This window comes from Chelonoidis abingdonii, chromosome 5 (assembly GCF_003597395.2).
Source record: "Chelonoidis abingdonii isolate Lonesome George chromosome 5, CheloAbing_2.0, whole genome shotgun sequence".
Taxonomy (NCBI): domain Eukaryota; kingdom Metazoa; phylum Chordata; order Testudines; family Testudinidae; genus Chelonoidis; species Chelonoidis abingdonii.
Genome location: NC_133773.1, coordinates 93171448 through 93199337, shown reverse-complemented (window position 1 = coordinate 93199337; position 27890 = coordinate 93171448). Strand labels below are relative to the sequence as shown.

At 41.4% G+C, this 27890-nt stretch overlaps 1 long non-coding RNA gene across 1 annotated transcript in view; it reads right to left on the bottom strand.

Moving 5' to 3' along the window:
- Positions 1-17996: 17996 nt before the first annotated feature.
- LOC116821224 (uncharacterized) overlaps positions 17997-27890 on the bottom strand; it is a 200571-nt gene continuing 190677 nt past the window's right edge. The window contains exon 3 of the long non-coding RNA XR_004372858.2: positions 17997-18093. This is a non-coding gene — a long non-coding RNA (uncharacterized LOC116821224). The remainder of the gene's footprint in view (positions 18094-27890) is intronic.

Sequence of the window (27890 nt, the reverse complement as noted above, 5' to 3'; positions counted from 1 at the left end):
AAGGTGCTAAAGGAGCATTCAAGGAAGATAAGGCCATTGTGGAGAAACTAAATGAATTCTTTGCATCAGTCTTCACTGCAGAGGATCTGAGGGAGATTCCCACACCTGAGTCATTCTTTTTAGGTGACAAATCTGAAGAACTGTCTAGACTGAGGTGTCACTGGAGGAGGTTTGGGGATAAATTAAACAGTAAGTCACCAGGACCAGATGGCATTCACCACAGAGTTCTGAAGGAACTCAAATATGAAATCGCAGAACAACTAACTGTGGTATGTAACCTATCATTTAAATCATCTTCTGTACCAAATGACTGGAGGATAGCTAACGTGACGCCATTTTTAAAAAAAGCTCCAGTGGCAATTCCAGCGATTACAGGCTGGTAAGCCTAACTTCAGCACTGGGCAAACTGGCTGAAATCAAAGTAAAGAACAGAATGACCAGACACAGAGGAACATGATTTGTTGGGGGAAGAGTCAACATGGCTTTTGTAAAGAGAAATAATGCCTCATCAATCTATTAGAATTCTTTGAGGGTGTCAACAAGCACACGGACAAGGGTGATCCAGTGGAAATAAGTTACCTAGATCTTCAGAAAGCCTTTGACAAAGTCCTTCACCAAAGGCTTTTAAGCAAAGTATGCAGTCATAGGATAAGAGGGAGGGTTCTCTCATGGATCAGTAACTAGTTAAAAGATAGGAAACAAAGGGTACGTCTACACTACCCGCTGTATCGGCGGGTAGCAATCATTGATTTATCGCGTGTAGTGTAGATGTGATGAATCGATCCCTGATTGGTCTCCTGTTGACAGCTGAACTCCAGCAGCATGAGAGGTGGAAGCAAAGTCAACGGGGGAGCTGCGGCCGTTGATCCAGTGCCGTGAGGATGCGAAGTTAGTAATTTTAATTCCATCTAAGATACATTGACTTCATCTATGATATTCTTGTAGCTGAAGTTGCGTATCTTAGATTGATCTTTCCCCCCTCCCTCCCCAGCGTAGACCAGGCCAAAAGGTAGGAATAAATTATCAGTTTTCAAAATGGAGAGAGGTAAATAGTGGTGTCCCCCAAGGGTCTGTACTGGGACCAGTGCTGTTCAACATATTCGTTTTTTCCAGATTATTTATGAGGTGGCAAAATATGCAGATGATACTAAATTACTCATGATAATTAAGTCCAAGGCAGACTGTGAAGAGTTATAAAGGGATCTCAAAACCTAGTGACTGGGCAACAAAATTTCATTTATCAACCTTGAATTTCATCTGCCAAGTAATGTATGTTGGAAAACATAATCCCAACTATACATATAAAAAGAGGGGGTCTAAATTAGCTGTTACCACTCAAGAAAGAGATCTTGGAATCCTTGTGGATAGTTTTCTGAAAACATCCACACAATGTGCAGTGGCATCAAGAAAGCTAAAAAAATGTTAGGAACCATTAGGGAAGGGATCAATAAGACAACAGAAAATATTAGAATATAGTATGTCTATATAAATCCACGGTATGCCCACATCTTGAATACTTCATGCAGATCTGGTAGCCTCATCTCAAAAAAGATATATTGTAATTGGAAAGGTACAGAGAAGAGCAACAAAAATGATTAGGGATATGGAACAGTTTCCATATGAGGAGAGATAAAGAAGACTGACTTTTCAGCTTGGAAAAGAGATGACTAAGCGGAGATATGATACAGGTCTATAAAACCTCGACTGGTGTGGAGAAAATGAGTAAAAAAATGTTATTTACTCCTTCACATAAGAACTAGGGCTCAACCAATGAAATTAATATCACAGGTTTAAAACAAACAAAAGGAAGCATTTCTTCACACAACACAACCAACCTGTGGAACTCTTTGCCAAGGGATGTTGTGTAGGCCAACATTATAACAGGGTTCAAAAAAAGAACTAGGCACATTCGTGGAGTATTGGTCCATCAATGGCTATTAGTCATGAGGGGCAGGGATGCAACACCATGCTCTGAGTGTCTCTAGGCTCTGTTTGCCAGCAGTGGACTACAGGGGATGGATCACTTGATGATTGCCTGTTCTGTTCATTCCCTCTGAAGCACCTGGCATTGGCTACTGCCAGAAGACGGGACACTGGGCTAGATGGACCATTGGTCTGATCTAGTATGGCCTTTATGTTCTTATGGTCTATACAATCATGAATGGTGTGGAGAAAGTAAATAAGGAAGGTCTTGTTTACTCCCTCTCATAACACAAAAGAACCAGGAGTCACCTAATGAAATTAATAGGCAGCAGGTTTAAACAAAACTTTTCACAAATTTCTTCACAAAATGCTCAGTTAACCTGTGGAACACATTGCCAGGGGACATTGTGTAGGCTAAAAGTATAACTGGGTTCAAAAAAGAAAGAATTAGATACTTTCACCAACGTCTATTAGCCAAGATGGTAAGGGACACAACCCCAGGGTTCCTAAGCCTCTGACTGCCAGTAGTTGGGATTGGATGACAGGGTTGGATCACTTTGTAGTTTCCCTCTGAAGCTTCTGCTACTGGCCAATGTTGGAAGACATTATACTGGGCTAGATACTAGTTTGACCCAGTGTGGCCATTCTCTCACCTACTCCACCCCCTACTCCCACCAAAGTATGTGATATTTTAGCTTAGAAGAAACAGATCTACGCTAAAGAATCAGGGATAATTCAACTGATGCAACCCACCAAATTCTCTCTTAGACACAGTTTTTTATGTTTTAACAAACAAGTTTTGGTTCAATTCTCCCCCTATCTTACCACTTCTGAGTCACATTCCAGTGATGGAGAAGTGGGTGTTTGCATGTGTGCCAAAATGACCAAAATCCAACTGCTAAATTGTATAAATAACATTTATATTCCTTGCGCAGATCAGAATCTCTACTGCCATAAATGAGACCTTTTTTAAAATGAGAAAAATCTGAATTTTACTTATGCTTCTTCCCCTCCCCCCCTTAAAAAGTGTCCCAGAAAACCTGCAGTCTAGACACTTATGCACAATACAAATAATAAATCATGGTTATAACAGTAGCACCCTATTGTGCAAGGCACAGGAATGGGAACAGGAAATATTATCCTCCTACATTTTAAGATGGGGAACTGACACACAGAGATTAAGTGATTTGCCCAAAGTTAAACTGGAAATCTGCAGCCGATACAGGATTTGAAGCCTGATCTGCTGATCCCTTATCCAGTGACTCAACCATTGTGGCAACAAGATCCTTCTGGCATCTGAGCACCATTTTCTATTCCTGATTACTATGTATAATGGATCCAATAACAGGTCTAACAGTGTATTGACCTACGTGTATCTGCTGAGCGTTGACTGAGTAAATGAACAGTCACATTTGGTACTGCACACTATGGATTATATTCCCTCCATGATGGTGAGCTGGGTAGGTAGGAAGAGAGATAGGACAGAATGCTCATCTTTTAAGATGGGACATCTACAGTAAGTTAGTACTGTATTGTGCTTGACTATGTAGCCTAACTGCACTCATCCTCTCACACAAAGATGCTTTCATATGGTTGATTTATTATTCATTATTTAAAAAACCCAGCAATAAACTTAAAAAATTCAGGAAATATTTATTATTTGTGCATCTTGACCTACCATCAAAAGCACAAATGCAAAGCACAATTTGATATTTGGAATCTGCAATCTGAATCTTTATAAGTTTTATTAGTTTAAACTGCCTTGTTCTCACCTCTGCAGGAAGCTTATGCAGATTGTCCAAAAGAGGCTACTTCCTCCTCATATTCAGTAATCTTTCACAAACATGCAAAGGAAATAGTATGATAGTCAACCAGTGAAAATGGAAGCAAAACTATTATTGAAGCAAAAGGATTATTCTGAAGCCTCAACTGGTAAAGAACTTGTTTAATGAGTAAAGTAAATATTCTCCATAATAGCTTGGGTATATGTAAGTTCCTTACTCCAAAGCAGCCTGTCAATTAATGCTACTGCAGATCTGACAACAAAGGTGCTATACCTCAGGGCTAAGAGAAAACCTCAGGGTATACATGCAAATTATAATTGTTGGTCACTGCTTATGACTGAGCCCTGACTGTAATTATTGGCAAAACAAAACAGCAACATTTACCCTTCCTTTGTACATAGATGGTTCCTTGGACATTAGAAAAAGTGTTTAAATTGAATTGACTACTAGTGGTATCAGTTCAACGACATTTACAACGTGACTGGTGAACTTCCAGCATACGTAATAAATGGGACTGATTAGTGTTTCAATGGTTAGATGAGCAACAGATGCCATTAGCGACAGAGCTAACCATTGTAGCTTTCCACAACCTTTCTAAAGGTCTTTTTCAGGGAGGAGACCACCTTTCTGACCGAGCAGAATTGTGTGTAGGTATCCGCTTTAAAATATTCAAGTTAGTCACTTTTTATTTAGGGCTTGAACTGTTAAATGAAATGTCAGGGTGTGGTGGGGAATTGAAATTTACCTTTGTAATAATTTTGGGGATAACATTTTTTTGATTGTTAAACTGAAATTACTAATACTCAGAGCTGAGACAAGAGTTAATTTTTTCAGTTATGCTTTGACATTTGAAAAGAATTTTGATCAGGCATGATCATGACCCATTTTATCTTTGCTTTTTGTGAAGATCTAAATGTTCAAGGTTACTATTACAAATATTGGTTAATGGCAAAGTTATCTCAGATGCTCGAAAATTTATCAAAATGGATTTTGATTGCAAGCATCATTGTCAAATTCATGATTAACGATTAACATTAACCAATGCAGGATGCACTGCAAATTGCAAGATTAACAATCAAATATACAATTCAGTGACTGGGTTAGTTACTAAGGCAGTGATTTTCAGCCCGGGGCACCCTGGGGGTCCACGAGCAGGTTTCAGTGGGGCTGCCAAGCAGGGCCAGTGTTAGACTCCCTGGGGCCCAGGGCATAAAGCTGAAGCCCCACCACATGGGGCTCAAGCCTGGGTCTCTGAGCCTGGCCACTCGGGGCTGAAGCAAAAGCCTGAGCAACTGTGGTGGGCTGCCCTGTGGTGGGCTGCCCCATGCAATTGCCCTGCTTGCTACCCTCAAATGCCGGCCCAGTCTTTTATGTGCAGAAAACTAGTTGTAGCACAGGTGGGCTGTGGAGTTTTTATAGCGGGGGTGGGGTGTTCAGAAAGAAAAGGGTTGAGAACCCCTGACCTAAGTCATATGGTATTGTTTCTGTTCCTTGATTAGACGATTTGTGTAACCAACCAACACAGTGTACCTTCCAGATTACATAGCTGTTGTCGTAATCGGCAGACCAAGAATTATTTGCTGAAGAAAGTTTAATGAATAAAAATTGAGAATTTCAGTCTCTTTACCAACAATTCACAAAGAGAAAAAGGAAAACTGAATATGCTGAATTATTCATCTAGCTCTAATAATAAATCAGAATAATAAATCACAAACTATGCAAGTGTTTGTGGATGGCAGATTTTAAACTTATACAAGCAAAATACTGTATTTTATATAGGATGAGCTGTTGCTTGACACAACAAGACCAAAATGCCTTGCCAGAGTTCTGGCACAGACGCAATCAAATGAACTAGACAAGAATCTGACAACTTTTGCAGTCAGAATTACACTACTTAGGCCTTGTCTACACTCAAAATTTTTGCTGGCATAGTTAAAGTAAACCTAGATCATCCCTGATGGATGCTCATCTACCCTGTTCTTAAAAACCTCCAATAATGGGGATAATGAGTATATCATCCAATTAGGGAATAGAAACAATATCATGTGACTTGCGGCCCATCACAACCAACTAATGCAGCTTGAATTTCAGATATGGTGTGTGTAACATTCACAAAATGTTCATAATCAATCACAGAGAGGGGGAAAAGCTCAGAGAGAAACAAAAATTCTATTAAGACATTCCTTATGCAGGAAAAGAAGATAAACTGAGAAAATTAGTAGATTTTAGTGAATAACTAGAAACAGCTAAATATGATTATCACCAGTGGAACAAAACAGCTAAATTACTTCTGAAGGCCAGAGAGGTTTCAGGGATCAGAATCAAAAGCTTATTGTTCCTGGATCCTCAACCTGTGCTCAGACTGAGAATGGTCTATTCTTGTACATGGACTCCTAATTTTTCATAGACTTTTAGTTAAAGTGAAGAAGGTGCTATTCTGTTAGTATACATATTGAGCAGTTCTCTGGATGATTTATGCCAACATGTATTATACTCTACATGAGAAGTGACACTTCTGCTGTAAAACCCATAGGACTAATTGAAAGTAAAAAGAATGATCTTCCCTGAAAATCCTCTTACATAGGCTTTATTTTAAAATATCTTATGTTGGTTACTTATTTAAATGATGATTTTTAAGAAAAAAAACAAAAATTCTCTGCTGATCTGGAGGAGCTCAGCATAAAAAAGAAAAAAAAAATCACCCATTTCAACTCTGTGCATTGATTACAAATAGATTCCTGTTTGCTTTTAAACCAGTTCCTTATTTGGACTGATTTTTAAAAGTGAGCTATTTAAACGTATTAAAAAAAAATCAATACAACTTAAAAATATTACCAAAAACATGGAAAGCCCTATATGAGACTTAAAGTATTACTATTTATTATATAATATGCCGGTTTAAACACATGCTTAGCATATACATATCTGTGAATTAATCATCTTATCTCCAGATAGGGTAAATGAAACGGAAAGGCTTGTGGACATTTAAGTCATGGTACAGTTGAGAGTAGAGCCCTGGTCATTTGACTATTATGCTCGTGCTCAATCCACTGGATCTCTGCTACCCTTCTTAACAACTGGTGAATTTGGAGAACATACAAGGATAGTTTTCAAACACCTCCCCAACCCAAAACCCTTAGCAATGAAAGGCTGTAGTCTGGTCAGCTCAGTGATGGAGGGATCATTGAACTGAACAACAGAGTTGCAGCAAGTGGAGCAGTGACCAGACCAGTCAGATCTGTGTTGCTACCTATGTTGGCAGAGCTTTGGAATGTCAGAGAGAACAGATACTATGTGGCCCGCTGCTTTAAGACAGCTTGGCAGCTCGGAATGAAAAATGGCCTCCGTTTTTAGCCTGTCTCCCCCAGCCTCACTATGTAGGTAGGAGAAGGAATGAGGGAGAAGCCAAGCTTTGATGAAAACACAGATCACAATAATGTTAGTCTGACAATCAAGAACAGGAAAAAACAACGGATCCACACACATACTGCAGCAACCATATCCCTGTAATGTGGGGTTATATGTTCTCCAGTGCCTTCTACAGAGTTTACCTTAAAAAAAAAACAAAACCCTGTCTTGGAACAAGTTCATAGCCTGGCAGAACTTAGGGGATTTTCTGTTGAGTATGGGGTTCCTGTGTTTGCACTTTGCACTGAGTGTAACAGAAGCTAGACTGCTTCACCGTTTTGACCATATGTGTATGGATCTTTGATGTCCCAGGAGAACCCAGTTACTCCCCCAGATCTTAAACAAGACACGTTTTGCTTTCATTACAAAATTACACAAATCAGAAATGACTTGTTCTGCAGTCCTACTTAGTACTTACGCTATACATAGACCCTCTAGCACATGTTCCTCTTGCAGTAAGGAGCAAAAAGTCTCAGCTGGACAGTTAAGACATTTAAGCGCCAGTCTGCAGAGTGTTGCTTCTGACCATAAGTTATTTAAATTAAGATGTACAAAATTCCCTAGCCATGTAGTAGAATAATCATAGAATAGGAACATATGGGCATTTTCTTTTTTTAGCCTCATTCTGTCTACGGGCTCTATACTGCCCTTGCTCTAGAGCTCCCAATGACATCAATGGGAGTCATGTGCCGAGACCAAAGGTCTTACCTGGCTGAGTGCCGATAGCCCCACTTCATGGTTTGCTTACCTTGTTTTGAAGAACTACTTATAGCTTGTGTTTTTCTCTTCTTCTCCAATGAAGGGCAAAAGAGAGGAGGAACCTTACTTTGGGGTCCTGCAAGGTAACCAAATCCTTTCAATGGCAGGGCTTGAATGGGGCTTCCATTAGGACCTGCCCGTTCAGCTCCTTAGTCAGTCATAAACGTTGCTGTTGAGGGAAGCCAAGATGATCCCTCCCCCTCTCTCTGGGGACTCCAGGCCACATTTTAAAATATATTTAGGTACCTTAGGCTTTTGAAACCCTTCTTCTCAGGCCCATTCTCCTGACGCCTATCTGCATCTGAATGTCTTAACAATTTGGTCTTCAGTGTCAGTTCAGGGAGCAAGACAATGGGAATTGGAATCAAGCCAGTCTCCCCACAGGGCAATGCAGAGTACTACTACTTAGCCTCTAGGGTGGCCCTTCATTTATTTTTGGATATCATTTTGTTAACATAGCTGGTTGGTATAAACTTAAAAATTAGCATTTACTAGTGAAGCGTTTTTACAAGTTGGCAGTCTCCTTTTTGTGGGTTCTAAGATCCTGCTACTGTCAGCACACTTTGGTTTTGGTTAAACAGAGCAGCTACAATAGTCAGTCATATGGGCTTTCCCACCTCAATAGAAAGGCATAAGTGTATCCTTTAGTGGTGGTGAGAGAGAGAAAATTCAGCTGACCAAGCACCACTGTACCATGCAGGTCATTCAAGAATCTCTGGTGCTTGGACCATATATAAACAATCTCTCCTATACCCAGTGAGAATACCTGCAGCCAGAGAGACTCTAGGAGCTGTGCAGGTATAATTCTGGGGGCCAGAACAGCAGAAGGGGGAAGGGAGGAGGAAGACTGGTGCTGGACATAATTTCAAAAAGCACAAAAAGAAAAGTCAGCAAACCACCTTATAACCTGCGTTTTACTGCACATAAAGGTTTAAGTTAAGATTAAATTGCATATGAAGTCCATAAGCAGATATTTAACTTAGTTTATAAATAAAACTCAACCACACAGGCAAATTATAGTCAGAGAGAGAACTCTATATTGTGTTAGAATAATAGAATCATAGAAGATTAGGGTTGGAAGAGACCTCAGGTAATCTAGTCCAACCCCCTGATCAAAGCAGGGCCAACCCCAACTAAATCATCCCAGCCAGGGCTTTGTCAAGCTGGCCTTAAAAACCTCTAAGGCTGGAGATTCCACTACCTCCCTAGGTAACCCAATTCAGTACTTCGCCACTCTTCTAGTGAAATAGTTTTTCCTAATATCCAACCTAGACCTCCCCCACTGCAACTTAAATCCATTGCTCCTTTTTCTGTCATCTGCCACCACTGAGAACAGCTGAGCTCCATCCTCTTTAGAACCCCCACTTCAGGTAGTTGAAGGTTGCTATCAAATCCCCGCTCAATTCTTCTGCAAGCTAAATAAGTCCAGTTCCCTCAGCCTCTCCTCATAAGTCATGTGCCCCAGCCCCCTAATCATTTTTGTTGCCCTCCGCTGGACTCCTTCCAATTTGTCCACATCCTTTCTGTACTGGGGGCCCCAAAACTGGACGAAATACCTCAGATGTCGCCTCACCACTGCCGAATAGAGGGAATAATCACTTACAACTATAATGTAATTTAATGTAACATCCTTGTAGGGGTAAAATACCAAAGAAACTCGCCATGGTAGCATTTAACTTGAAAAGGGGGAACTACACAAAAGTGAGGAAGCTAGTTTAACAGAAATTAAAAGGACTCATCATAAGAGTGAAATGCCTGAAAGCTGCATGGAAACTTGAAAAAAAAAAATCACTAGAAGCTCAAACTATATGCATAACCTAAAACAGCAGCAGCAGCAAGGAGGACCAAAAAACCACCACCATAGCTAAACAGAGTAGAAGTGGCTAGAGGCAAAAAGGCATCCTTTAAAAATCGGAAATCAAATCCTAGTGAGGAAAATAAAAAGGAGCATAAACTTTGGCAAGTCAAGTGTAAAAGTATAATAAGAGGTCAAACACAATTTGAAGAGCATCTAGCAAAAGACTAAAAAAATTGCTATTAATTTTTGTAAGTACATCAGAAGCAGGAATGCTGCCAAACAAACAATCTGTGGAGTCACTGTATAATCAAAGTGCTAAAGGAATATTCAAGGAAGACAAAGTATCAGAGGGGTAGCTGTGTTAGTCTGAATCTGTAAAAGCAGCAGAGAATCCTGTGGCACCTTATAGACTAACAGACGTTTTGGATCATGAGCTTTCATGGGTGAATACCCACTNACGAAAGCTCATGATCCAAAACGTCTGTTAGTCTATAAGGTGCCACAGGATTCTCTGCTGCTTTTACGGAAGACAAAGACATTGCAGAGAAGCAAAATGAATTATTTGCATCAGTCTTTGTTACAGAGAATGTGAAGGAGATTTCCACAGCTGAGTTATTCTTTTTAGGTGACAAATCTGAGGAACTATTCCAGATGGAGGTGTCAATAGAGGTGGTTAAGGAACAAATTGATAAATTAAACAGTAATAAGTCACCAGGACCAGATGGTATTCAGTGAATACTGAAGGAACTCATATGAAACTGCAGAACTCCTCACTATAGTATGTAATCTATTGCTTAAATTATCCTCTGTATCAGCTGAATGGAGGACACCTAATGTAACAGTGATATTTTAAAAATACTCCAGAGGCAATCCCAGCAATTACAGGCCACTCGGTCTAACATCAGTATCAGGTTAATTGGTTGAAAGTACAGAATGATCAGATACATAGATAATCACTATACATTGGGGAACAGTCAACATAGCTTTTGTAAAGAGAAATCATGCCTCACCAATCTATTAGAATTCTTTGAGAGGGTCAACAAATATGGAGAAGGGTGATCCAGTGGATATAGTGTATTTCAATTTTCAAAAAGTTTTTGACAACGTCCCACACTGAAGGCTTTTAAGTAAAATAAGCAGTCATGGAATAAGAGAGATCTTCTCATTGATAAGTAACTAGTTAAAAGACAGGAAACAAAGGGTAGGAATAAATGGTTGGTTTTCACAATGGAGAGGTAAATAATGGGGTTCCCTAAGGATGTGTATTGGGACTTATGTTGTTCAACATATGGATAAATGAAAGTGGGGTAAACAGTGAAATGGCAAAGTTTGCAGATGGTACAAAGTTATTCAAGATCGTTACGTCCAAAGCTGAATGTGAAGAGTTACAAAGGGATCTCTCAAAACTGGGTCACTGAGTAACAAAATGGCAGATGAAATTCAATGTTGGTAGGTGCAAAGTCATGCACATTGGAAAACATAATCCAGGAGGTCAGACTAGATGATCATATTGGTCCCTTCTGACCTATGAGTCTATGAGTCTATACACACAAAAGGATGGAGTCTAAGTTATCTGTTACCACTCAAAAAGAGATCTTGGAATCTTTGTGGACAGTTCTCTGAAAATGTCAGCTCAACTTCCAGCAGCCTTCGAAACAGATAACAGAATATTAGAAACTATTAGGAAAAAACAGAACAGAAAATATAATGCTACTATAAAAATCCATGGTACGCCCACCTCTTGAATGCCGTGAAGAGTTCTGGTCACCTCATCTCAATAAAGATGTTAGAATTGGAAAAAGTACAGAGAAGGCCAGCAAAAATGATTAGAGATATAGAACAGCTTCCATCTGAGGAGAGATTAAAAAGACTGGGATAGCATATCATAGAAAAGAGACTATTAAGGGTTGATATGACAAAGGTTTATAAAATCATGAATGATGTGGGGAAAGTGAACAAGAAAGCGTAATTTACCATTTCCTATAACACAACAACTAGGAGTCAGCCAATGGAATTAATAGGCAGCTGATTTAAAACAAACAAAAAGAAGTACTTCTTCACACAATGCACAGTCAACATGTGGAACTCATTGCCAGGGGATGTTGTGAAGGCCAAAACTATAACTGGGTTCAAAAAAGAACTGGACCTATCCTCCATGAATTTATCTATCATTGGCTATTAGCCAAGATGATCAGGGATGCAACCCCCTGCTCTTCATGTTCCTAAACCTCTGACTACCAGAAACTGGGACTGGATGACAGGTTATGGATTACTTTGAAGTATCTGATACCAGGTATTGCCGGAAGACAGAATACTTGGCTAGATGGACCTCTGGTCTGACCCAGCACAGCCATTCTTATGTTCTTATGGATGCTCTGCCCATTTCTTGTAATTGGAGAGAAAGCCTGGGCAAGACAATTTCTTCAAACAAACCACTGACTCTGGTTGCTAGGAGCAGGTGGGCCTAAAAGACAGCTCAGCTGGATGTGTTGGCAGGCAGTGACAACCTTCTGAAAATTGCAGCAGGATGGACTGTCAAGTTTTCTCACAGTGAATTATGAGCAGCTAAAGCTGGGGAAAGAACTAGGAAGCCTGGAATAAGATGGCTTGACTTGGGCTTGCATAGTGCAGTGCAGACGCGTAAGTGCGGGTGACAGCGACCCATATTCAGTGCGGATGCTCAAGCCCAGGCTTACAAACACCAGCCCTGTGGGCTTGAGTCCCAGAGACCCTGAGCTTACACTGCCATATATACATACCCTTAAACATAAAGGGCACTATATGTGTTTGATACACATCAGTGCAGTTCCAATTAAACCAATGACACATGCCAGTTTACATCAGCTGAGTTTCTGGGTCTTATGTTAAATGGCATAGCCGAGGATCCAGTCCCAAGGTTAGTGATACAACTTCAGTGATTTACAAGGCAAAAACAAACAAACCACTTTGGAGCTTAAAGATTAAATCCTCTTTCCACACAACTGATCCAATGTAATTCTTTTTCCCATGCAGACAGAAGAGAACTGCAGAATACAGCATGACTCGAGAAATCCTTTATTAGAATTAAAAGCTATTAACGTCTAGGATAATATTCAAAATCTCTTCTGCAATTCCTTCTCTCTCTCGTCTATAAATATGGGAACAGTTAACCACTAGGAAGGACTATTTGTGAATCTGGAAACTTGAAGAATTCTCTTATTTGAATCAATCCACATTATAAGCAAGTTTTTTTTTTATTATATTAAAGGATAAACATAATATATTGTGTGGAAAAATATGAAACAGATTTTTTTCACTTTCAGTCAGTTGAGGACTTAAATAGCTCTTAAAAAGACTTTATGTAGCAACCAGATTGGTAGCATTGCACTGAACTAGCAAACAAGGGAAGATGCCTTCCTTACGACTGGAATATTTCTCTAATACTGTTTCACATTGTATGTAACCAATAAAATGTAAAGAAAAACTAGCAATAAGAGATGAAAATTCTTTACTCCTTCTATAGATTTACTGTGCTGGCTATATGGTGATCACAAGAAATAAGTACTGTGGTGTACCTGACACCTTGAATGAGATTAATCAGAAGTTTCTTCTGCCCTGTGAATCACTGATCAGTCAATAAGGTTTTATTCTATTGATGCAATACCTCTGTCTTGTGTTTCATGGGGCGACTGTCTACTTTTCTGTGGGGAATGGAGGTCTTTCTGAAGCTAAAAGGTGATTCCATCTTGAACATCCAAATTTAAATAAGTTTCTTAGCTTTTAATATGGCTCAGGTCATTTTTTTTTTTCTAATTTGTTTCTAAACCTTACTAGCTTTCCCCAAACACAAGTATCTTTTAGGAGAGAGACAGTTGCTCTAGCTTTCATAATCTACTCTTCCTTTCATATCACTTCCATACTCTGCCCTTCCTAAGGTAAGTTTAAAATGCTGAATGCTTCCATTCCCCAGTAAAGGAAGAATAACCAACTCTAGTCTCAGAGCCAACAGTAAGCATATACTGAGTATGCACTTGCAGCTGCTCTACTTAACTTCCTTAAAAAATTACTTTTTCCCTCAAGATCCAGCCCATCTCCTGCTCCATCTGCTTTTAATTTGTTCGATTCATGCATAGTATTAATGGCTGGAGCAAGGACTCAGAGAGAATAGCAGCCCTGCAGTGGGTTAGACTACTATGCTGCTCTTATATGTCATTGTCTATCTGCTTTACGAATGAGTGAGGGTTTAGGCAGGTTTTTATAATTTTTTGGATGCTGAAGTAATTGGTAGTTTGTCCTGAAAGAGACATCTACCTGTACTAGGGGCCAATACAAAGAAAAAACTATTGGTCTTCTCCTTTAGATAAGGCTGAAAGAAGTATTGGAGCAGGCCCAGCTAGCAAAGTCCTCTAATTTGGAGACAGTCAGTCAGTTATAGCCGGGGGGGGTGGGGGTGGGGGGAGAGACCAGTGGTCAGAGACCATATCTCCCAAGATTCCTGGATCCAGTAGGAAGAGAAAGAGATCATCCACACAACAGGATTCAACACAGACACTGTTGGGTCAGAAAGATATTTTTCAGATTATATGTGAGGAAAAGCAGGAAGGACAAGAGCTCCAGCCTACAGAACTAGAGGAGGAAGATCTGGTGTCCCGAGAGGGAAGGTTGCAGGTGCCTCATTAGGGTGAAGTTTGTGGATGGAGCTTCAAAGAAATACATTCTGTGTCTACTTGTTCACGCCTATGGTCCTGGCCTCAGCTCAGGAAATCCTCCAGCCACTCAGTACTAAAAGTCTCTGTGTGGCTTATCAAGCACGTGACCCCTCAAAATCTAAGACTGTCCCTCCCTGTTTGCTTTCCTTGAAGGACATTTTCATTATTGTTTATAGCAATAATTAATGTGGAGTATCTAGGTGGCAAATATCAGGGCATGGCTAGAGTAAAGTCAGGATAAAAGTACAAGTAGAACAACAATATTGAAAAATTAAAAAACAAACAAAACAAAAACCAGGCAACCCCCCTCCCCCCCCAAAATTAAAAATCCCCACATAAACCATTGCAGGATGTTCCAGCATTAGGTTAGGTTAAAATACCCCAGTACTCAGCTACCCATGAATCTTAAGTGTGGGATCCTAGCACAGAGAGAGAAAAGTGACTCATCTGGAAGAAATATAAACATTTCTGAAAATATACTTTCAGACTATGAAACAAATTATGTTAAATACCATGAATGGCAGCTTTTGAGAATAATGAAGCTCTATGGGGATATGCTGAAATTATACTAATCATATATTTATAGTCATGTTTTGAAAATGGATTAATTGTGTCATATACTTGACATTTAATATATTTTGCTGTTATCTGTGCAGGTGTTATATACAGAGGAGATAAAAAGCCACATCTGTATTCTGGACATAAATCAAATGCATCTTTACTAAGCACCTCACAGGCCTTCAGTGCCACCCCATCCTCATTAAACTCAATAGGAGTCATTTACAAAAAACTCTACATGCTGCTATGAAAATATATCCTCAGAAGCTTATGCTCCTCTAAAGTCCTGGTAAGAGTGATTCATAAATACTCACTTTAGTGTTAATGGGGTAGGTTACACACACAAATCTTTACATGTCCATATGAGATTACTATATTGTACGGTTGTGACCATAGGCCAGGGGTTCTCACAACAAATTTTTGGTGGGCTCTTGTTGGTTGCCACTATGACAATTTTTCCTAAAATACTTAATTAACTGTAGGGAAAACAAATATGAACATACACACATCCAAATCGTAGTAATTTATTTATGTAAGGGTTTTTTTCCAGACTGAATAATAAAAATAATGTTCAGTTGTCTCTGTTCTTTACAAGACTTCAACAGGACAGAAACACAGATAAGGTGCTTTGCATGTTATTGTGTTCTTGTTTCTTTTGCTTTTTTGGTTGCCTTTTTGTTTTAGAACTTGGTAGCTAGTAAGTTTGCTTCTGTGAAAAATGATATTTGTACGTTTGTTAACAACACTTTTCACAGCAGGCTTCTCAGCCCTGGCAAGCTTGGGGATCATTAAGCCTTGGGTGGGGAGATGGATAGGGAGGCAGTGGGGGCCTGGGGTGATGGGTCAGGGGATGGAGTTTGCCAGGCCCTGCAGTTGGGGGGCCAGAGCCTGTGACTGGAGCCTGCTGCTACACAGCTGGAGCCTGCTGCCTGCCACCCCAGGGCTGAAGCTGGAAGCTAGAGCCCCACTGCCCCCGGGAAGGCAGGAAACTCACACCAGCTGTTTGCTCCTTTGGCATTTGTGGCTACAGATGGGGGCAGGGCCCAACCCATCTTGGTGGTCCCAGGAGAGGGGCCACTGTTTTCCCCCCAGCTCCCTAATCACTGCCCAGAAGGCTGTGGCCGCAAGAAAAGCCCCTGGTGGCTGCATGCGGCCACAGTGGCTGCATTTGAGAAACACTGCCCTAGGCATTCCTGTATTCATACCTGCACACTACTGCAATACCATGTGCACAAAATATGCCCTGAGAGGTATTATGTGAGAGTTAAAAACATGCTGGTTATTAATATCATTGTAAAATGCATGTGTTAACCTTATATGTGAAGTTCCAAATTCCCTCTATATTGTATTATTAGATCATGCTGATGTAAGCAGGGTCTGAATGAACTCTCCGCTGACAGCTAGTTTGGAAGAGGGAGAGACTTTCAGGAGTAAATTGTATTTACATGAACACACCTACTCTGCGTAGGTATCTAGCAGCAGAGCCGTAACAAGGAATTTTTGTGCCCAAGGCAAGGGCTGTCTCCAGGCTCTCCAGCAGCAGGTCCCTGAGTCCCTCTCAGAAAGAAGGGCCCGCCGAATTGCCGCTGAAGAATGAAGTGGCAGTAGCAATTTGACTGCAGGTCCTTCCCTCCAAGAGGGACTCAGGAACCTGTCACCAAAGAAGTGGTGGTGGTAGAGCTGCTTCCGAAGCACCACCGATCGTGGTAGAGGTGCGCCCCTCCACTTTGCGTGCCCGAGGCAAGTGCCTCATTCGCCTCGTCCTTGTTACGGCACTATCTAGCAGACAGGAGTTGTGTAGTTCCAATTGATCAGCTGTGGCAGATATTGGGATTACAAATAACCCACTTCCTTCCCAGACAAAGCAAGGGACGCACCCCACCCATGTACTCATTTGCTACCCCGATACTGACTTGGACTCCTTATACATTCCATGGGTGGCGTACCCAAGCCCACTTATCAACTGACACTTTAAAAACTCTTGCACTCCAATCCGGGTTTATGCTGGTTATGCAATATGTATGTATCCCTTCACTCTTGCAACCAATACCTGTAATCCCTCATAACTCAAGCATGATCCCAGATGTACAGTACCTTCCCTCTTAACTTGTGTCTATTTAATTTTAAACATTAACTTTAATTAAATGCAGGGGTAGTGAAATGTTATCTTCATTGTATGACTAAAGGAGAGTAGAACTGTGCTGAGCTTGTCCTGACTGAAGGGTCACCCTCAGCTGAAAGGAATTTGTTAAGCCAAGGGCTCCAATGACAGATGTCTGTGAAAGTAAGAGGGGTGGGGACAGGTGTCTCAGCCAGGAGATGTGGACTCTCCCTAAGGATCCCCAATCTGGTTTAACCCGTTCCTCCCCACTGTTCAAAGATAGAACTAAAAGAGGCTTCATTAGGAGCCTTTTTGTTACGTTAAAGTGGTCAAATGAGAGCTGAAATCACTTGTGGTGGGGCAATGTTTCTGCCCAGCCTGAAAAGAGCTGAAAATCACTAATAGACTGATGTGCAGAGGTCACAGTAGAGAGGCAAGTGGCAGCTGAAGGTGACTGACGGTTGGCCAGCGAATGAGCACCTGGCAAGGCAACAAGCTGCTCGTGGGGCAGCCAGGAGGAAAGGAACTGTGGCTGATGGAATGGCCAGCCAGAGCAAGTGCTCAGATGGCAAAGCAAGCAAAGTGCCTTCTTCCCTGGGTGGGAGTGAATTCACACAGATGCACCTCTAAACCCTGGGTCATCACTGATCAGGGACAACCACTGTAAGGAAATTTCAGTTTGCCATGTTGGTTTCCTTGAGTTGTACTTCACCCTCCATATTGTATTCCCTCTTCTTGTTCCCCCTTGTCTGTAATCTGCCTAGCAACAGCACTTTGGCAGGAAGTATTGGTACCTTTTGTACTTTTGGGCAGGAAAGGATGAAGTGACCTAGAGAATCCTGCCCGGCAACTAAAGGTGATAAAAGATTACAGTGCCTTGTGACAGCTGCTGTCCATCATAGAGGCAGCCCAGTGCCAAGATCTATACCTTGCTGAGACGACGTGGCAAGTTGAGAAGGAAGAAGATAGCTTACCTGATCCTGTCCTGAGTATCCTGGTGTTCATGTTTGTGGCTCCTGTCCTTTGATGTCCTGTGGTTCTGGTGGTGTCCTTAGTTCCAGTGTGTCCAGGGTCCTGTGTAAACAAAAAGAAGAATGGTGATGTGTTAACGCCTTTAATTTGTCTTACCCACTCCCGGTGGTGTATGGTTTTCGGTTCTTGGCTTAAAGCCTGTTTGTATTGTTAACATTCAAGTGGTTTTCCTGTTTCCTCATTGAGTATGTTGTTGGTGGTCCTTTAATAAACTGTTTTTATTTTGTACCCGATCCTGCCTCTTTGGTTCTTGGGAAAAAATCATTAACCGAAGATAGATGCGGCAAGGGGACAGGCTTGCAGTGTGAGAGTTTGGGCTTAATTAGGGTTTCCAGTTCCCTTAGTAGTTACCACCACTGTGAGTGGTGTACGGTGAGGGAGTAGAGAGGGGCACAGAAAAGGAACTGTTGGTTGTAGAACTCAGGAACATGAGGCAGAAGACACTGCCCCATGCACTCTGGGGTGGGTGTCCTGCTCATAATATCCTTTCAGCCCCAACCAGGATTCATAACCATAAAAACTAAGGTCACTCTGCAAGGAGCATCCAAGATGGCCAAAACCATGGTGAGACTTGTGGGCTGCTAATAAACTTTTCGGGTCAGAGCTCTGAACCAAGCTGTACGGCCAGGAGCAGGGGCAGCTCCAGGCACCAGCAAGCCAAGAGCATGCCTGGGGCAGCAAGCCACGGAGGGCACTCTGCCGGTCGCCACAAGGGCAGCAGGCAGGTTGCCTTGGGCGGCATGCCTGCGGAGGGTCCACTAGTCCCGCGGCTTCAGTGGACCTCCCGCAGGCGTGCCGCCCAATCCACGGGACCAGGGATCTCCTGCAGGCAAGCCGCCGAAGGCAGCCTGTCTGCCGTGCTTGGGGCGGCAAAATACCTAGAGCCGCCCCTGGCCAGGAGACACCCAGGGTTACAAGGCAGGTGTTGACTGAACCCCTTACTGGCCTGAGTGACCCCAAACTGTGACAGTATTGCTATCCTGAAAACACACATTTCAGTACAGATGGACAAATTCCGATAATATTACAAGTGAGCAGATGATATGTCTGGCATGGGGCAGGAGATAATGGGGAAAACCCACAAGGGTTTTGATTTGACTATATGCTTCGGACTAGAATATCTTGTGAAACTGTAGTCATTAAGAGAAGATTTTGAGCTGAAAGGTTTAAAAAGTGTGTTTTGGAACTATTCTGTGTACGTTGCTGATCTTGGAACAGATCAGTTTCAGAATTACACTGCACTTTTAAAGCTGCCATCTGATAATTAAAACAATACACTTCTAAATATTCATTTTGGATGATGCTGTCAGCACAGTTGATGGATAGGATTTATTTAGTGAATAAAAGATAGAAAGTTTTCCTAATAATTAACATGCACTGATTTGAATGTGCAAACAGTTTTCTTTACTACCCCTCCCCCCAAATAATAATAATCAAAGGTTGCTGCTCGGTGTACTGAATCACTTCCAGATTTCTGACTGTTTGATACTGTAAACGCCATGCTGATGTTCCATGGAAGGTTTACTGTTTGGTTCATTTAAACTCAGCCAATGCTCTTTCTAACAGCCTGTGAAGAAAAGAAACCATTCATGCCCTAGTTAAAAGGCATCAAGGAACATGCCAGATTTTTAAATCAGAAAATTCTTTTAAAATTGCATGCTGAATTACAAAAATAAAATATAGTCTTTAGGAGAGTTTAAAGTAAATACAAACCATACTCTCTCCAAGGGGATTCTCTTATCCAAACAACACTAGTACACTTCAGTTATATAAACTTATGTTTGATTAGAATATTTTCATAATAATAGAAGCACATAATCTCACTGAAAAGGCAAACAAAACACACTGGTACATGCTTTTACAATATAAAACTGATATTTAAGGTAAAGTATATCTAGACCACAGAGCCTTGTATCCTCTCACACAATACTTCCAAGAAATACAATAGTGAACATCTGGTGACATTGCCTCATTTGGGTCTCAGATAAACAATTTCCAGTGACCCTAAAATGAGGGAAATGTAACAGTGCATTGGAGAAGTTGAACAACTGCCTTCTATTTTATATAGATTCTTATACTGCCCTCTTCACCATAGTATGTAAGCAGCTTCCCGTAGTGCATTAGTGATGTGGACTGACATCTGTTACATGTGGTTTATTTTTTCCTCTCATCCTTTTCCCAGAAGGAGAATTGTGTGTGCTTGGTATGGTTTATTGGGGGGTTTTTTGTTTTGATTTTTTTAAAATACGTATGTTGCTCTGTTTCCCCATTAGAGGAGGCAGTTGAAAATTGCACGCCTTGCACTTACAGAGCAGAAGGTGGTGAGGTTTGTGGTAGTCCTTCATTTCTGTGGAATTTCATTCCACAGTCTTAAACTGGCCCCTGAAAAAGCTCGGTCTCAGACAAGATTTATTCTTATTGTAGAGAGCTCCACTGGGCCAGTGGAATGAAACTGTCATACCAGGCAGTCATACAGAGTAATCCGGATAGCTTCGTAAACTAGACTTAATAAAACAAAATACAGTATATTTAATACCACCAAATGCAAGGATATCCATCTAGGAACAAGGAAAGCAGGCTTGAACTAGAGAATAGGGAGCTTATCCTGGAAAGCAGAGACTCTGGCCACGTCTACACTACGGGATAATATCGAATTAGCTAGAATCGGTTTTATAAAACTGATATTATAAATTCGATTTCATGCGGCCAGACTAGGCACAGTAATTCGGCGTTGTGCGTCCATGGTCTGAGGCTAACATCGATTTCTGAAGCGTTACATTGTGGGTAGCTCTTCCATAGCTATCCCATAGTTCCCGCAGTCTCCTCCGCCCTTGGGGATTTCTGCGTTGAATCATTATTGTCGCGGGTGGTTCTGGGTAAATGTCGTCAGTCATTCCTTCCTCCGGGAAAACATCAGCTGACAATCCTTTCGCGCCGTTTTTCCCTGGATTGCCCTGGCAGACGCCATAGCACGGCAACCATGGAGCCCGTTCAGCTTTTTTTTTTTCCAGGCACCGTATGTGTACTGGATGCGCGGACAGAGAGGCGATACTCCAGCGCTACACAGCAGCATTCACTTGCTTTTGCAATGATAGCAAGATGGTTACCGGTCGTTCTGTACCGTCTACTGCCGGAGAAAACTGGCAATGAGATGACGGTTATCTCTCCTCCTCTGTACTGTCCGCTGCTATCATGAGTGCCCTGGCTGAAATCGGCTGGGGACGCAACGCAAAAGCAAAATTGGGATTGACTCACTTGGGACTGAGTCAATCCTCCCTTATGGTTCTAAAAAATAGAGTCAGTCCTGCTAGAAAAGGGGCAAGTGTATTAGAGGACCAGTGTATCAGAGCACAGCTGCTCCGTGTCAGTATTCACAGGGGGTGCCCCTGCAACAACCCCACCCGTTGCTTCCCTCCTCCCCAACCTTCCTGGGATACCGTGGCAGTGTCCTGCCCATTTGTGTCATGAAGTAATAAGAATGCAGGAATAAGAAACACTGAGTGTTTAGTGACATAAAATGAGGGGGAGGGCAGCCTCCCGGCGCGATGATAGTCCAGGCAGGACATTAAGCGGTGTGGGGGAGAGGAGCCAGCATGCTGCTGCTATGACAGTCCAGGCAGTACAGAATCTTTTCTTTACACAGGAAAGGGAGGGGGCTGAAGCCCCAGTTGCTATGATGAAGCTGGTTATTAGCCATTCTGTCCTATCTACTGGGAGTAACCAGCAATGTTGGCCTCGATGTCAACATGTTAGATATTCATGAGGACGGTTATAGTCCTATTGCACCGTCTACCACGGGGAGGGGGAGAGGAGAGGAGCGGATACTGCTCTTCATGCTGCAGCATCGCGTCTACCAGCAGCATTCAGTACACATAGGGTGACATTGAAAGTAGTCAAGAAATGATTTCTTTCCCTTTTCTTTCACGTGGTGGGGGGGGGGGAGAAACTGAGGAGCTGTTCCCTGAACCACGCCAGACACTGTGTTTGAACCTACAGACATTGGGAGCTCAGCCAAGAATGCAAATACTTTTCAGAGACTGCTGTGGACTGTGGGATAGCTGGAGTCCTCAGTACCCCCTCCATCCATGAGCGTCCATTTGAGTCTCTGGCTTCCCGTTACGCTTGTCACGCAGCGCTGTGTATCCTGGAGATTTTTTTTCAAACGCTTTGGCATTTCGTGTTCTGTAACGGAGCTCTGATACAACAGATTTGTCTCCCCATACAGCGATCAGATCTAGTATCTCCCGTCGGTCCATGCTGGAGCTCTTTTGGATTTGAGACTGCATCGCCACCCGTGCTGATCAGAGCTCCATGCTGGGCAAACAGGAAATGTAATTCAAAAGTTCGCGGGCTTTTCCTGTTTACCTGCCTACCTGCCCGCTGCATCCGAGTTCAGATTGCTGTCCAGAGCGGTCAGTGGTGCACTGTGGGATACCGCCCGGAGGCCAATAACGTCGATTTCCGTCCACACTAACCGTAATCCGATATGTTAATATCGAATTTAGCGCTACTCCTCTCGGGGTAGAGTACAGAAATCGATTTAAAGAGCCCTTTATATCGATATAAAGGATGTTGTAGTGTGGATGGGTACAGCGTTAAATCGATTTAACGCTCTTTAAATCGATTTAAACGCGTAGTGTAGACCAGGCCTCTGAAAAGGATTTAGGGGTCAGAGTGGACAAGCAATAGAACATGATGATGAGTTCCCAGTGCTATGTCATGGCAAAAAAGGCTAATGAAATCCTTTGATGTATAAACAGGAGTAGCAGCAATCGGGAGGTGATTTTACCTCTGTATATGGGATTGGTGAGATTGTTACTGGAATATTGCACAGAGTTCTGGGGTCCACATTCTAAAGAGGGTGTTTCTAAATTAGTTTTTGTAGCTCTTTTCTGCATACTCTCTATCTGAGGGAATGGAGAAAATGCCTTATCCTGAGAGACTTCAAGAGATCAGTTTGTTGAGTATATCAAAAAGAAAATTGAGAGGTGACTTGGTTATAATGTACAAGTACTTTTTCAGGGATATAACACTGGGTACTAATGGGCTCTTTAATCTAGTGGAGAAAGGCATAACAGGAACCAGTGGCTGGAAGCTGAGGCCAGACAAATTCAAATGAGGAATAAGGCACACATTTTTAATCATGCAGGTCAGGTGATTAACCATAGGAATGAACTACTAAGAGAAAGTGGCGGATCTCCTAAAGTTCTCAAATCAAGACTGGATGTCTTTCTGGAAGATATGCATTAACCAAACAAGTTATTGGGCTCAGGACAGGGATAATTGAGTGAAATTTAATAGCCTGTCATAAACAGGTGGTCAGACTACATGATCTAATAGTCCCTTCTGGCCTTAAACTCTATGAATCATCTACTGGCATGGAACAGAAATGGTAGAAAGCATTAATTGCAGATGATGCTATGTGAGAGATCATTGCCACCCAGGAATCCAGGAGCACTCCTAAACGATAGACTGAACTGACCGACTAAGGGTGTGTACCTTCAAGCAAAGGAGACCGCACCATGGCTGCAGTCTTCAAAGGGTTTCCATCTGTCCCAACAGCATAACCACTGCTGCCTTACTTGGGTTCAGAACAGATGATTGACACTTCATATAATAATCTATGGTGAATCAATCTAAGTAGCCAAGCAAAGTATTTAGACTGACATTTAAGAGGATACTTATTCCTAGTAAAATAATACATGGCACATCTTTAGCACTTTACAAGTAACTAAGCTGCACAACACTCTTGTAACATAGGTAAGGGATATATGATAGTGACTTCACCCACAACCGAAATAAAGCCACCTCTGTGGTGGACTGTATCAGCTGTTCAGCCATGCATAACAGCACTACACTGCAGTTTAGTGAATGAAATGAAGAATATGATCATAGCTATTTGATATTGTAGGAGGAATTTAGGTAGGCAGAATGTAATAATTACCTGAGCTGGAATTAATAGGATACAGGGGTTAACACCCGATACTCTTATAAGCAGTGTTTTGAAGACTGCATGGGTTCAAGACCTGAGTTTTATATCTCATCAGCCAGACAGAAGCTCTAACAGCACAGTGTCTCACTCAAATGGTGCAGGGTACAGTTTCAGTACTGACTCAGAGTGAAGAACACCAGCTTTAGAATCACTGCCACCTCCTCATGCGGTCCCTGTGTTCTCTGTGAAGTTCTCCAATGCAAGCCTGATCTTGCTTAGCTTGTGGATGTTTACTGGGGTTACAGCACGTGGCATTAGAGTTGCAACTAGAACACTTTCCTTTAGATTTGCATTCATTTCTCCTATTGAACACTATGGACCGGATTCTGTCACTCATTCCTCATGCTATGCAGTCCCTTATGTGCAATCCCACTGAAATCCATGCAATTATTTGCCAAGAAAGGTACTACCAAACGTAAGTAAGGGTGGTGGAACCTTCACCCTCTCTCCCCCTCATGATAAGAATGACTGTAGTTAAGTCTGTTTGCACTGTTGTTATAGCCTTGTTGGTCCCAGGATATGAGAGAGAAGGTGGGTGAGGTAATTTCTTCTACTGGACCAACTTCTGTTGGTGATAGAGATGAGCTTTTGCGCTAACACAAAACTGTTAAGAGAACCCATTATTCTTATAAGAGCGCTGTGTAAGCTCAAAAGCTTGTCTGTTACCAACAGAAGTTAGCCTAATAAAAAAATGTTACTTCACACACCTTGATTCGGTGATTACATTTGTCTGGAAGAAAATGATAACTGCAAAAGCAGGGTGAGAAAAGTTGAGCTGTTCGCAATGCTAACAATTTGGATTCCCAAATCGGACTTCTGAGGATTAGGCAGAACTCAGTTACATTTTTAAACAGTTACTGTAAGTGTAAATGTTATTTCATCTCCCCCCTTGTACTCTATCTTCCTGGCCGGCCACCAGGCAACCACACCCACGCTTTTACTTTGTTACAGCTGCAAGTATGGGCTCAAGAGAGTCTATACTCTGTGTAATACAAAACCCATTATTCAAATAAATACAATTTTCAAATAAATTGCCATTCCTATGCATTCCCATGTAGTGGAGGAGGAGCTGCTGCTGAGTCTGACAAGCTGAATGCGAGTCCTCTGTTTACATTAGAGAAGAAATTGCACCAGATTTGTGCACTGTGATCCTCCCCCATCTTTATTAGACACACATTTGGGGAGTTGCTACAGTTCTTTGACACTAACCAGAAATAAGAGTTATCTGGATTACATTTCATTGTACAAATGAAAAAAACAAATCAAAGTGCTTGTACAGTACTCAGAGGGCCAGGCAAACAAATTAACACCAAGCCAGAGAGAACAGAGAATGCAAGATTTCCTTATTTTCATAAGCGTGTACTGTGACAGATATGGCAATTTCCTGCAATATCTTTGGAAGATTTGTCATATTAAGTTTGCATATCATTGTGGGCCATGTAATTCTATGAGGAAAGGTGACCATAATTCTCCTGGAACTAAGAATTGTAGCGGGTGATTAGACAAATTCACTTAGATTGTAACACCTCCCAAGAGGTACCCGCAGAGGCTCACATATATTGGCTCAAACTGGATTCTCCAGAGGCCAAAAGCCAAAGATAGGACTTTTGGACAAATAGCCTTAGTTTAAGTGGACTCAGCCTTCCTTCTGATTCAGCAAATGGACCAGAACCCTCTTTCCAAGGAGGACACCAATCCTTCCTGAGAAGAGATTGAACGACTTTGGCCTATGGAGGCTCCATAAGTCTGATAGGTGACCTCTAGTAAGCTTTTAGCATGTATATAGGAACTTTTATTGTTTTAAATGTTTTCTCTGGAAGGCTTTCACCTTAAGAATAAATGTGCTTGCTTAGAAAGGGCGATGTGGTAACTAGTATCTATTGGCAATTATATTGTTCACAGCCTTCGAAGAGGAAGCAGAGCACAGACACTGGCCTGTTTTGGCAGTCTGGCTTGCTGGCAGTATCACATTATAGGCAAGGAACTGTGCAGCCTGAAAAATCCCTAATTAGCAGAGAGAGAGACAAAGAGAAAAAAAGACACACGCACACACACGGGTCTCTGCCCAAGAGAGGTGACAACTGAAGACCTGGGACCTAGAGCAGGTGCCGTGGAGGTACCATGGACTGGGAATACAGGTACAGTTGTTCTGAAGTGTGACAACACAACACCTGCATCTATTGTGTTTCTTTTGTGATTCACTGGGTGAAATCCTGGCCACATTCAAATCAATGTCAGTGATCCTATTTACTTTAAAGGAGCCAGAATTTCACCTACTGTATTTAGAGCTTCATCTTATGAGGTACTGAGTGCCTCCTTAGAGTTAATGAACATCCTCGCCTTCAATGAGGCATTTCATAACATGCAGAATTGAGCTCTGAAAGACACATGGGTCTGGATTTTGAACTCACCAATCCTATGTCCATTGAAGTCAACGGGAAAATTCCCATTGACTGAAATGATGCAGGATCAAGCCGTATACTGGTTTAAAACAAGGGACTCTGTTAAGTGACTGAAATTAGGTTGGTTTAAAGCCGGTATAAATGAGCCTTGGATCCTGGCTCATGGCCTTAGTTCTGGTGTCACTGATTATAAACATGTCGTATTCCCTTTACATACAAGGAAAAAGGTCAAAACATTTTCATCCACAAGAATATTCTTTCCACTAATTTCTAACCCACTTTGCAGATAAGTTTTTAGATACTGATGTCTATGAAAGTTCTTGCTTGAATAGGCCAGAACCTGACACCTTCCCCCAGAACAAGTCTTAGAGCCAAGTTCTCTGCTAGTGTAATTCCACTGAAGTCAACAGAATTGTGCCAGCAGAGAACTTGGACCTTTATATTTATGCTTTGTCTGTATTTGTGCAAGATATGGGATATGCATGGGAATGACAAACTTGTATTTTATTATTATTCAAACAGAGACTAAAAGGTTCATTTTATCTTTAAATAAAACAAACACAGAAATATCTGGTTATGAAGCATAATATTATTTCATGCCTGTTGTGATCTTCACAAATATACATAAAGATTAGTTAGTTTTTATGTGATAAATTAAAGATACTGGCTGAGTTTTATCTGACATCAGATCCAGTAAAACACTGTCCTGAAATTATCAGAGCCATATTTTTTTTTAATCGTATAAAGAATTTTTAAAAGATTTTCTATAGTTACATTAGTACATTATTTTAAAATAATTTCTTTTCCCCTCTGCCTTTAAGGCATTTTGACGGTTTTCAACTACCCAGCTGCTCTTCTAATTATAGACCTGAATCTTGACTGAAAGCCAAGTCTAAACACAAGTAAGCATTATTTCTATATTTATAAATTAGATGGGTTTCTGTTTGTACACAATTCTGTCATGGATATAAAACTCACCTGAATGGAAGAGATCTTAATTTAAATTCAATTAACTTCTTTATCATGTACAAAGGATAAATAAGTTGTGCAAACAGAAGCTTCCAATTTTTTCTAAAGATGCTACCTTCTTCTCATTTTATGGCTATATGGCCTCTAACTTATGGTAGATTTTTAAAATGGTATTATGTATCCAGTCATTTTATACTACCTTAACCTCACACTAATGTGAAAAAAATGCTTTAAATATATTAGTATTGGCAATTTATGGAAGTACTCAGAGTTGCCGAGTCCTAACTGTAATATCAAAGAGACCCTGAAACAATATGGTGACTTACATTGGGCCTACTTGAGTGAGCTAAGTGAGTAGGATTTGGCCCATTGTATTACCAAAATTAGTGAAAAAAAGTTTGCTTTCCTGGCTGAAATAGAAACACTTTTTTTTTTCCTAACCAGTCATGTTTCTGGTACACTCTACATCAGCATTA